The sequence below is a fragment of the Callospermophilus lateralis genome, chromosome 1, assembly GCF_048772815.1.
Source record: "Callospermophilus lateralis isolate mCalLat2 chromosome 1, mCalLat2.hap1, whole genome shotgun sequence".
Classification (NCBI taxonomy): Eukaryota; Metazoa; Chordata; class Mammalia; order Rodentia; family Sciuridae; genus Callospermophilus; species Callospermophilus lateralis.
Window position 1 is genome coordinate 141,802,177 of NC_135305.1, and position 13,915 is coordinate 141,816,091.

Consider the following 13,915-nt stretch of genomic DNA (forward strand, 5'->3'; position numbering starts at 1 on the left):
TCATCCTTGATCTAAGAATGCTTTGTCTATAAATTTGTCATGACCACATGCTGAAAATAATAATTATTATTGTAATAATAATAGCTACCACTCATTGAAGGTTTATTTTTGTCATGCACTGGCTCAAGACTTTTATTAGTCCTTATAAAAGTTCTTCAGGGTAGGTACTCTTTGCAGTTTTTGTTTTACAGATGAGAATATGAGGGCAGCGAATAGTTAGGCCACTTTGCTGAAGCTCATGCACCTAGTCAGTGGCAGAGCAGGACAAGAAAAGATGATTTTAGTATAAGACATAATTTAAATCATCTACATGTTCCCATTTAGTCACTTAATAATTTCATTGTTTGATAGTTCAATGACTAAAATTTTTCTTTTAAATAAAATTTCAATATTACTTCTTATGTGTTCAAGATTCTTCTTCTATTCCCCCTGACCAGGATGGGCAACCTGAAATTTTGTATACATCTGGAATTCAGTTACTCAGAAACTTTCTTCTCAATTTCATACAGCAACAAATTATAAGTTTACTCAAATCCACCTCAAATGTTTTAGTTACTTCAAAATTGTATGTGAATATGTTTTGATTTATTTTATTGTTACTTTAAAACCCTGGCTATTGCTATTTCTTCTAGATGTTTAGTCCAGAATCACTTAGTCATATAAAACAGTTTTATAATTAGTATTTAGAATAAAATTCTATGAAAGAATAACTTCATTCTACATCATTCAAACATTGGAAGAACTCTGCATTTTTTCCTATATAGAGAATATGAAGCAATTGATGTGATGAATTAATTTATTCTTTGGAATTAATTTAATTGTGAACTAAATAATTTTAAAATTTAGAGATTTCACAGCTGTTCATTAATGTTAAAAATAAAAAATCAATTATAAACATGTAGATAAAATATCTGCACCATGAATTACAAGTTGACTGCTCAAATTTGATCTGCAAAACTTAATATTAATTCACTATGTCTTGAAATAATGGCACAGAAGTGGTTTCAAAGAGTAAAGCATGAAAATTAGCTAATATAATTGTGTTTGTTTAATTATTGATGATTAAAGCATGGAATGTCCCAAGGTTTTACAAAAAACTTTGAAGAGTTTGTGTGAATTTAAATTTTTATTCACAAACATTTACTAAAAGGATCAATTGTTTGTTAACCATTAGTCACTAGGAATTCAAGGTTGAATAGACTATACTACCTGACTTCTTACTTCTGTTTTAAATGAAGTATGTAACAAAAGAGTAACCACCGAGATGGCTGACTTCCAAATATCTCCCCTATTCATCTTGGGAGAGAATACTGTGCATCTCCTTACATTTGGTTAGCTTTATTGACCTAAAATTTATATGGAGTAAAATCACCAATTTTAGGCATAAAATTTTAGGGGTCTTGACATATGCTCACATTTATATAACTGTCATAAACATTAAGATGTAGAATATTGTCATCAACCATGCATATGCCTGCAATTTCAGTGACTCTGGAGGCCAAGGCAGGAAGATTGTAAATATAATTCCAGTCATGGTAATTTAGAGAGATTCTTTCTAAAACAAAAGGATGGCTGGGGATATGGTTCAGTGGTAGAATGCTTGCTTAGCTTGTTTAAAGCCCTGGGTTCGATCCACAGCACTGCAAGAATTTTTAAGAAGGTGGGGGAAAAATCTGGATATATAGCTCAGTGATAAAGTTGGGGTTCAATTTTCAGTATTGTAAAATTTCTGTAAAATTTCTCTTACTTTTGCAGTTAATTTGCTACTTCTACTTCTTTGTTACTGGCAACAATTGATTGACTTTTTAGCACTACAGTTTAGCTTCTGTATTCTCTTAAATCTGTAATGATGAAGTATACCTAATTATTTTAAGATTCATCCATGTTTTAGACTACATCAGTTTTCCATTTCCTTATAATTGTTAAGTAGTGTTCCATTGTATGAATATATTCTATAATTTGTTTATTCATTTCCCAGTTGGGGAAAATGTGGTCATAGAGTTTTGAATAAAGCTACATCATTATTTACCTAAAGTTCAGTTTTAAACAACATACATCTTCACTATTTTTTGTAAATATGTAAAAATTGCCTAAACACTTGGTAAGTTTATTCAATTGCAAAAACTCCCAAACCATTTTCAAAAATATATGATTTTTCCATTTGCTGTACATTCTTTTCAATTTTTACAATCATTTTAATGTTAGCTATGTGGGTGTATAATCGTTTTTTACAGTGTTTTTATTTCTAGTGTAAGGACTAATAGTGCTTTCTTAGTGTATTCAAGCCACTGTAACAAAATACCTCAGACTGGGTAGCTTATAAACATCACAAATCCATGTCTCATAGTTCTGAAGGCCAGGAAGTCCAAGATCAATGTGCCAGCAGATTTGTTACTTGGTGAGGGACAATTTTCTGGTTCATAGATTGTGCCTTCTCACTGTGTCCTCCCACGGTGGAGGAGCATGTACTGAAGAGACAAGGAAGCTCTCTGAACTGTGTTTATAAGGGTACTTACTAATCTCACTCACTAGGGACCCTACCTCTTGACCTCATCACCTCTCAAAGACCCAGCTCCTAATATAATCATGTTGTTGATTAAGTTTCAACATATTAATTTTTTCCACATCAACATATTAATTTTGAAAGACATAATCATTCATATGATAACAGAAACTATCGAGTCAGAAACTTCCAACAGGCTTTCGTAAATTCTTTTAACATTTGCTGATCATGGAAGGTTTTCATTTCACAATAGCATAAGTCTTCCTATCTTGTTTTTTATCAAAATGATTTGATGTATTTTTGGTGCTTTGCATTTCTATAGACATTTTGGATTTACTTTTTCATTTTTACAAAAATTCACTCCCAAGGTTTTGATTAGGATTGCACTGAGTCTGTGCATCAATTTGTAATGAATTTCAACTCAAAATTGCATTTTCTCATCCACAGCATGATATTATCTCCCTGTTTATTTAGGATTTTTATGTTTTAATTTATAACTGCTATATGGTTTTTAGTGTCTAGCAAATGATGTTGTAATTTTAAAACTATTTCTTACATTTTGTTGCTATTATAAATCATGTTTTTTTAAAAATTTTACTTTATAAGTATTAATTATTAAAGTATATAAATTTAGGATAACTTTATTTCTATCTTCTGTCTTGGGAGTTTGCTAATCTTGCTGATTATTTCTAGTAGTTGTTGGAGATTTCTTAGGAATAGTCTATACACATGATCATGTTGCCTGCAAAAAAAACAAAAAACATTTTTTTTTACAGTCTGGTTAGCCAGCTTTCTTTCTTTTGTTTCCTTCCTACCCCTAGTCACTTTTTTGACCACTGTGACCAAAAGGCCTGACAAGAACAATTAGAGGAGGATAGGTTTATTTGGGCCCCATGGTTTTAGAAATCATAGACCATAGATGGTCAGCTCCATTGCATTCAGCCTGAGGTGAGGCAGAACATCGTGGTAGAAGGACGTGGAGGAAAAAAAGCACATTAGATATGATTGCCAGGAAGTGGAGACAGTTCCACTCACCAGGAACAAAATGAATACCCCAAAGGCATGGATGGCTTCAGTGACATACCTCTTCCATCCACACTCTACATTACTACTACCCATTTAATTCATTCGAGTAAATTAAGTCATTGATTAAGTTAAGGCTATTATAATCCTATCATTTCACCTCTAAATGTTTTTGCATTGTTTCACACATGAGCTTTTCGTGGAAACCTCGTATTCAAATCATAACACTCCCTTTCTTGTTTTCTTCCCCTTCCTTTCTTTTTCTTTGAATTATTGTGGTGTGTTGAGCCACTCTGGAAAGGAGCTCTGTATGTGATGAGCCAGCCATGGGCTGTGTGACTGTGTGTGTGAATTATAAGAATTGAGCTCACAAAGTGGACTGGGCTGACCTTTCCCCTTTGGGCTGGTGATGAATGTGTCCTTTTCACTTGCTCTGCCTATGGTCCCTGTATAGCAATGGGATGGGCGTGGCCCTTCCAAGATGTCAGTCATTCTGCTGACAGCATGACATCAGGAAGCTAGACTCAACCCCCTGATACCCAAACCCTTATCTCATTTGAATGGCTTCTCTGCAATAAAGGGGTTCAGGATGAGCTCCTTGCTCTCTTACTTGCCTGCCTTGCCTCCTTTGTGGGAACTGGGTCAAAGGAGCCATCACAGAACCCAAAGAGAAAGTATTTCTCTGTGTGTCATTATTTTGTGCCAGCGCACTTCACCTGGAGTGACCCTTAGTGGTTTAGTCGTATGTTGTAACAGTAGTGCATTATATCTCTGGTACTGTATAGATATAGATAGGGTTGACATTTCTGCCTTGTTTACCATCTTAGAAAACATTGCCAACATTCAGTGTGATGCTAATTGCAGGTTTTTCAGTGATGCCCATTATCAAACTGAGGGGGTTTCTAGTTTGTTGAGAGTTTTTCTTTTAAATCATTGATTTTTGGGGGGGAGGTCATAAGTTCCAGGACAGCCTCAGCAACTTAGTAAGCCCCTTAGTTAACTGTGTCTCAAAAAGAGAACTCAAGGAGAGAGAAGATGGTGGATTAGAGGAAGGATGTACTTCTCAGTAGTTCCTTAGCAACGGACTTACAAATTAAAAGATAGCTCCACAATAGCATCAGTAACTGAGGGAACTCACTGAAACATAATGCTGGACTGTAAAAGAAACCATAGAAGCACAGAAAGTCAGAAACTTCCAACATGGTATAAGAATATGTTAGAAATTCTCTAGATTGACTGTAGTGGTAGTGGCTGTTGGGAGGGGGAGCAAAGGCAGAGTGAAAAGACAGCATGGCCGCAGAAAAAGAAATTAAAAATAAAGAAGAATTGGCTTGGGGACACCTGTGGATTAGAGAGGAAGGCTGAAATGAATGGACACAGGGTTATGCGGGTTACAGTTCAATGAAGATAAACCAAAAATAGTTCACCCCATAGTGGATAGTTCAAATACTTAAGTGGGAACCAGGATCACTGGCAGAAAGCAGTCACAGGAGGAAAATGCTCCTGGTTACAGAAACCAGTAGCCACCTGGTGCTGGAATCAGGTATAAGTGGTGTGCAACAGTGAGCAGAACTAGGAGATAGTGAATTCATCAAGGAAATTACCAGTAGTTGTCTATTATAATTCCCATAGTGTTCCTGAACAGGTGACTGAAAGAGGCATTATGAAAATTGTAACTGGACCATATAGGCTCTGGAATGAAGGAGAGAAAGTTCCCTTTGTTGCTGGCCCCAATAAGAGCTGTTGGAAAGACACCTCTAGCAGCTACACAGGACCATCCACACTCCAGGGCAGATACCAGGTAATTAATATTTATAGCAGTGAAGGTGAAACCTGTGGAGGTTTATTCCCTAGGCCCTAAATGTGGATTTTACCTGAGGCCTTAGAGATCCAGATATCCTGCAGAAACTGGCCTCTCCCTAGAAATAAGGGGTGTGTATCAAATCTCACATACTGACAGACTTCCAAAGTTCAGGCAAGACTCAATCCCAATTTCTGGAATTCCCAATTTAGAACTATACACCACCCACACTATACAAATACATAGTTTGTTAATGCTCCACAGTGTATCCCACCCTATACTAGGAGAGTAGATACTGATATCTACTACAATCAACTTTGCCTCCTAGCCACAATGGCTGACAGCTGAGGATTACAACACTGGACTCAAGGGTCACAAAGCCAGTTAAAAATATAAAGAATGAAATCCCCTCTCTACCAACAGTCTTGACCAACTGAATGGAAATCAGTCCTTTATTTCTCATTAAGATTCTTTCTCTTGTTTTTCTTATCTTTATCTCCCATTTTCTCTATATTCCCATTTCAATGTAGTTTTTTATTTTAATTTATTTTTTAAAAAACATTATTTCACTGTATTTTGTTTTTTTTTAATTCTTTTTATTTGGCAAGATTTCTTTTTGTGTATGTGGATGTGTATGTTCTCATCATGCAGGAAAGTTTGAAAATCTGTTTATTTTTATGTATGTAATGTATATATTCATATGATTTGACTTTTACTTTAACCACTATCTTCTGCACCTGTTTATTATTTAGCCTTTGTTTGAAATAGGTGAAGAATAATTATACATGGGTTTGTATTCTAATTTTTTGTCTTATAAAACTATGATTGAATTAATATTAAAATTTCACAGATTATAAAATTTTGAAAATGTACACAATAAAATTTGATGTGCATTAATTGAGGAAAAACCACAGAAAACTAAAAAAGTGATGGAATTTCTTAACATGATAAAAGGACATTGAAAACTCCCTAGAGTAAACATCCTTCTTTAGTCAGAAATGTTGAAGTCCCTTTAGGAGCAGAATGATAAGCACGTAGTCCACTTTAATTGCCCCTATTTCTCTCTGTCTGGAGGTGCTTACCATTGCACTAAGAAAAGAAAATGAAATGAAACTCTCTGTTTGTAGACAAGATAATACTATTCATAGAAAGTCTCAAAGAATCTACAAATATTTCCTTAGAGTAATACTTTAGCAAATATTCTGAACATAAAAATAACTAGTTAGCATAGTTTATTTCAGCAGCATATCACATGATGCTTGATAAGTCTGGTTTTGTAAAAAAAATTGTTTTTCTTCCTCACAGTTTTTTCTCTTCCCAAGGACCCCTTGGACTCTGTTCCATCTTTTGCTCTTTCTTTGTTTTGGGTCAGCAGACCACACACAAATCCAGATACTATCCCTATGGATTCCAAGTAACCCAGACTTCTAAATGTTGAAGTGGTTTCTATAATATATTACTCAGGGTTCTCTAGAGGAACAGAATCAACAGGAAGTATGATTATAAAAAGGGGATTCAAATGGCGTGCACAACCAGAAGCTACCTATTTGACAATGGCCATGTTTTGGCTGGAAAGCTGGAGGAACCAGTAGCTGCATAGCCTGAGATACTGATGCTTCAGAACAAGAGGGATCAATGATGCTACCCCAATCCGAAACTGAAGGCTTCTGGAGAAACACCCTGGAGTGAAGGAGCAAAAGTCTGATATCCTCAAGCAATGACAGCAATGATCAAGAACCTTTGTGAAGTTTCTTTATAAAATCAGCACACTGGTATTTTCTTTTGGACTGAACATTTTATTTCCTGCTCTGGTGAAATTCTTGGGTTTGATGAGAAGATATAGCCAGAGAGACCAGGTTTCTGTAGTTCTTTGTTTGTCTGTTTCCTCATGTTTTCAGAGGTCTTTGGGAAACAGGAAAACAAAGCCCCCCACCTCCTGTGCAAGAACACAATCCTCCAACAAATGATCCCACAAGTATGGAAGAAGGTGAAACTTCAAAGAAGAATTATAAAAAATGATTATTAAAATGTCAGTGAACTAAAAATAGATCTAATTAACAATGAATTAAGATAACAAATGCAGGAGATTAACGACCATTTCAAGAGAGAAATCACTATTGAAAAAAATCATAACTCCTAGAAATGAAAAACACAGTGACTCAAATTAAAACTTCACTTGAAAACATCACCAACAGATTTGATTGCATAGAAATCTTCAGGCCTTGAAGATATATGATCTTAAATACTCAGTTTGTAATAAAGGAGAAAAAAATAAACGCCACGATCAGACTATAGAAGAGTGCTGTGACAGCATCAAGAGAATAAACCTGAGAGTCATCAGGATAGAAGAGAATATGAAAATACAGGCTAAAGGCATCAAGAACATTTTCAGTGAGATAGTAACAGAAAATTCTCCATATCATAAATGAAATAGACATTAACATACAGAATGCATACATGATCCCAAGTAGACAATTCAGAAGAGAAACTTTCCAAGACACTTCATAATTAAAATACCTAATATAGAAAATAAGGACAGAATATTTAAAAAGGTGAGAAAAACATGTCAGTTCACATTTAGAGGAAAACCAAGAAGACTCACCACTGACTTCTCAACTCAGGTTCTAAAGTCAAGGAGGGCCCAGAAGAGATATTACATGCTCTTCAAAGAAAGAATTGCTATCTAAGATTGCTATATCCGGCAAAGGTCTCTTTCAAAATTAGAGAGGAAATAAAACTTTCCATGACAAGGGTAAGAAATCATGACCTCTAAATCAGCACTGTATTGCATATAGAGAAACCCCGAAAGAAACCCCAAAGCTCCCAAATAAATGAGAATCACTAGAAGTGTAACCAACTAAGTGACAATCGAGACAGAATTAATACAGGTAACAAATAAAAATGGCAGGAAGCTGCAAACATATAACCATAATAATAATGAATGTAAATGATCTCAACTGCCCCATTAAATATATATATATATATATATATATATATATATATATATATATATATATATATATTAGCAGAAATCAAAAGAAACTAAGATCCAACTACATACTGATTGCAGGAGACTCATTACATTGGCAAACAAATCCAAGCTGATGAGGAAAAATCTTTCATGTCAATTGAGTCTTTACCAGGAATAGCTGTTCTCATATCTGACAAAACAGATTTTATGCAAAAATTAATCAGAAGAGGCAAATAAGGGAATAATTTAGTAAAAAGTTATATAAGTAGCAAATATATATGCCCAAATGGCAGTGCAACTGATTAAATTAAAAAATACTTCTTGACAATGAATTCCAAATGAACACTAAATACAATAAATGGAGTTATTTTAATATGCTTTTTATCACCAATAGACAGGACATCCAAATATGACATCCATAAGGATATTAGCCAGGTGCAGTGGTGCACACTTGGAATCCTAGTTACTCTGGAGTCTGAGGCAGAATGACTGGAAGTTCAAGGCCAGCCTCAGCTACTTAGTGGGCCCTAAACAATGTAGCAAGACCATATCTCAGAATTTTAAATGGCTAGAGATGTAGTTCAGTGATAAATCGCCCCAGGTTTTATCCCCAGTGCCAAAAAAAGCTTAGAAATACTATAAAACAAATGGACCTTATATAAATCTAGGGAATATTTTATTCCAAATCAGCTGAATTTATCTTCTTTTCAGCAGCTCATGGAACTTATTCCAAAATATATTATGTTCTGGGTAACAATGTTCTAGCAAATACAGAAACATATAAACCCATGTATCCTATCAATTTAAAATAGAATGAAGTGAGAAATCAACAGCATAATAATAATAACAACCAAATAAATAAATGGAGATGGAATAATACTCTTCCAAAATCAGTAAAGACAGGAAACAATTAAGATTATAGCCAAAATTAATGAAATGGAGAATAAAAAAATAATACATGGCCTCAATGAAACAAAGAGTAGGTTCTTTGAAAAGATAAATAAGGATTGATAAGAAAATAGAGAGAAAGGCCCAAATAAAATTAAAGATGAAAAAGGAAATATCCTACAGCCACTTCTGAAATCCGCAGTATCATAGAAACTATTTCGAAAATTTATATTCCAATGAACTGGAAAATATAGAAGACATTGGCAAATTCCTAGATAACATGTGGCCTGACCAAAGTGAACCAGAAAGATAAAGAAAACCTAAAAAGACCAATATTAAGTAATGAAATTGAAATAGCAATTAAAAGTCTTCCAACAAAGAAAAACCTAAGACTGGATAGATTCTCAGCAGAGTTTTACCAGACCTTTGTGAAAGAACTAACATAGTCTTTCTCAAATTATTCCATGGAAATGAAGGGGATGGGACACTTCCAAATAAATTATATGAAGCCATATAACCCTAATACCAAAACCAAACAGGGACCCGTCAAGAAAATAAAGCTACAAACTAATATCACTGATGAACATGGATGCAAAAATTCTTTAATAAATTTTGGCCTATTATATTCAGAAGCACCTTAAGAGGGGTTGTGTTTATGGTGGATTACTTGCTTAGCATATGTGATCCACTGGGTTTGATCCTCAGCACCACATAAAAAACAAACAGCAACAACAACAACAAAAGGATATTGTGTCCATCTATAAGTCAAAATTTTTTTAAGAAAATACATCAAGAAGATAATACATCATGATCAATCTCAAGAATGTAAAATTGGTTCAACATATGCAAATCAAAAGTGTAACTCACTACTTAAATAGAATTAAGTACGGGAATCATATGGTGATCTTAATAGATGCAGAAAAATGCCTTTGATAAAATACAGCAAAAAAAAGTCAAGAAGAAGGGGAAAATTGGATATCATAAATATATAGGGATGGTCAGTGGAGAAGAAAAAAAATCGAGAGGGAGGCATGAGAGATGGGAAGGAGGAGGAAATAATTTAATGAATTTAGCAAAACTTCATGATATGCATATATAAATATACCACAGAAAGTATCACCTTTATGTATATGTAGTAAATGCCAATCAAAAATAAACCAGCAAGTGAAAGGAATGTCAGTAGAATAGACTGAGGGAAATAGGGGGATGAAGTGGGGAAGGAAATGGGATTGGAATCAAATCCCATGCATGTATGATTTTTGTCAAAATGAACTCATCTAGTATGTACAACAATCATGCTCTAGAAAACAAAACAAAACAAAATTAGAGTGGCCAAGTGCCCCTGGGTTTGATTCATAGTACCCACCCCCCAAAATTAGAACATTTTAAGACATGAAATATTTTATGCTAAATCTGTTTACCTTTTAAAAAAGATTGTGATAATTGAGAGGCCAATGTCCCTAAGAATAAGGAGGCCATGCAGTTGAACAATTATGAGTATGCAGACATATTTTTAAAAGTTAGAATGGCTCTAGTGTTTTTGTTAGCTTTTTCGCTGCTGTGACCAAAAGATCTGAGGAGACCAACTTTAGAAGAGGAAAAGTTTGAGGGATCACAGTTTAGACGTCTCAGTCCTTAGACAGCTGGCTTCATTTCTTGGGACTCTATTTGAGATGGGTGTGGTGGAGGGAAGCAGTTCACATGATCAGGAAGCAGAGAGAGCCTATTCTCAGGTCACCAAATGTATTCCACAAAGGTACACCCTCAATGACCCACCTTTTCCAGCCACTCGCAGAAGCCTACAGTTACTACCCAGTTAATCCCAGTCAGGGGATTAATTCACTGATTGGATTAAGGCTTCCATGACCCAAGTCATTTTACCTCTGAATGTTCTTGCATTGTCTCATACATGAACTTTTGGGGGAATACCTAGTATCTAAACCAAAAGAGCAAGTTACATGATATATTTCTTAAAAGTTAATTACAACCTAAACACATGCACACTTTAAGGAGAATAACCTCACACCCTCATTTGGAGTACCATTAGCATTTTCATCCCTGCAATTGAAGTCTTTTAATACAGTGATAATGAGCTTGCAAGGCTGCATTCTAAGTATCCTGTAGAATATATGGAAGAAAACTTGCAGTTTGAAGTACTAAAGGTTTATATAACTGTAGCAAAGTAAGGAAGTGTATACTTATTTGGCAGGATGCATTTTATACCTTATTTTCTAATTAAAATGCTTCACTGACTCCCCATTACTCTTTACAAAAATCATTTGAGTATCATTTACCTAATTGAATTTTTCAAATCTCAACATATTAGTGTAACTAAGATCATGAGCAGCATCAATATCAAGACACAGCTTATTACCTCTCTACTTCAAAAGTGAAAAGGGCAAGAAGAAACATCTTGCCATAGATCTGTGGAATCTTTACTCTTTTCTATTTTTATAGGCTACATAACCATTATGCATGCTATGGACAGATATCTTTAAGGTCCATCAATTATCCTCTTACATACTGATTTTATTTCACAGATAAATGACAGCTATTCTTCCCACCTCTTCTCACCTTTATTCCTGTTCAAAATGGCAAATTGAACAAGACAATAATTCTATAGAACTTTGCAACAAAGAAATTAGCTGATAACCATAGAACAGATGGGGAAAAAAACCCTATATAAATATATCAACATTTGTTTTGGAGAGAAAGCATAACATATATATTAATGAATTGGTAAAGTTATTTTCAAGTATTTTCTTGAGGAAGATAAAGTGAACACAAAATAATAACTTATTACTCCTCTCAGAAGTGTCTGCTCAGGTCTTTGGCCCATTTGTTGATTGGGTTTTTTGTTATCTTATTGTCTAATTTTTTGAGTTCTTGGTATACTCTGGATATTAGGGCTCTGTCTGAAGTGTGGGGAGTAAAAATTTGTTCCCTTGATGTAGGCTCCCTATTTACCTCTCTTATTTTTTCTCTTGCTGAGAAAAATCTTTTCAGTTTAAGTAAGTCCCATTTGTTGATTCTTGTTATTAACTCTTGTGCTATGGGTGTCCTATTAAGGAATTTGGAGCCCGACCCCTCATTATGTAGATCAGAGCCAACTTTTTCTTCTATCTGATGCAGAGTCTCTGATTTGATATCAAGCTCCTTGATCCACTTTGAGTTGACTTTTGTGCATGGAGAGAGGAGGGGATTCAGTTTCATTTTATTGCATATGGATTTCCAGTTTTCCCAACACCATTTGTTGAAGATGCTATCCTTCCTCCATTGCATGCTTTTTGACCCTTTATCAAATATAAGATAGCTGTAACTTTTTGGATTAGTCTCTGTATCCTCTATTCTGTACCATTGATCCACCCGCCTGTTTTGGTACCAGTACCATGCTGTTTTTGTTACTATTGCTCTGTAATATAGTTTGAAATCTGGTATCGCTATACCGCCTGATTCACACTTCCTGCTTAGAATTGCTTTTGCTATTCTGGGTCTGTTACTTTTACATATGAATTTCATGATTGCTTTCTCTATTTCTACAAGAAATGCCATTGGGATTTTGATTGGCATTGCATTAAACCTATAGAGAACTTTTGGTAATATCGCCATTTTGATGATGTTAGTTCTACCTATCCATGAACAGGGTACATTTTTCCATCTTCTAAGATCTTCTTCTACTTCTCTTTTTAGGGTTCTGTAGTTTTCATTGTATAAATCTTTCACCTCTTTTGTTAGGTTGATTCCCAAGTATTTTTTTTTTTTTGAGGATATTGTGAATGGAGTGTTTTTCCTCATTTCCGTTTCAGAAGTTTTGTCGCTGATGTACAGAAATGCCTTTTATTTATGCATGTTGATTTTATATCCTGCCATTTTGCTGAATTCAACAAGTACATGAAAAAATGCTCACCATCTCTAGCAGTCAGAGAAATGCAAATCAAAACCACCCTAAGATACCATCTCAATCCAGTAAGATTGGCTAGCATTATGAAGTCAAACAACAACAACTGCTGGCGAGGATGTGGGGAAAAGGGTACTCTTGTACATTGCTGGTGGGACTGCAAATTGGTGCGGCCAATTTGGAAAGCAGTATGGAGATTCCTGGGAAGGCTGGGAATGGAACCACCATTTGACCCAGCTGTTGCCCTTCTTGGACTATTCCCTGAAGACCTTTAAAGAGCGTACTACAGGGATACTGCCACATCGATGTTCATAGCAGCACAATTCACAATAGCTAGACTGTGGAACCAACCCAGATGCCCTTCAATAGATGAATGGATAAAAAAAAATGTGGCATTTATACACCATGGAGTATTACGCAGCACTAAAAAATGACAAAATCATGGAATTTTCAGGGAAATGGATGGCACTAGAGCAGATTATGCTTAGTGAAGCTAGCCAATCCCTAAAAAACAAATACCAAATGTCTTCTTTGATATAATGAGAACAACTAAGAATAGAGCAGGGAGGAAGAGCAGGAAGAAAAGATTAACACTAAACAGATACATGAGGTGGGAGGGAAAGGGAGAAAAAAGGAAATTGCTTGGTAATGGAGGGAGACCATCATTGTTATACAAAATTACATATAAGAGGTTGTGAGGGGAATGGGAAAATTAACAAGGAGAGAAATGAATTACAGTAGATGGGGTAGAGAGAGAAAATGGGTGGGGAGGGGAGGGGGGATAGTAGAGGATAGGAAAGGTAGCAGAATACAACAATCACTAATAGGGCA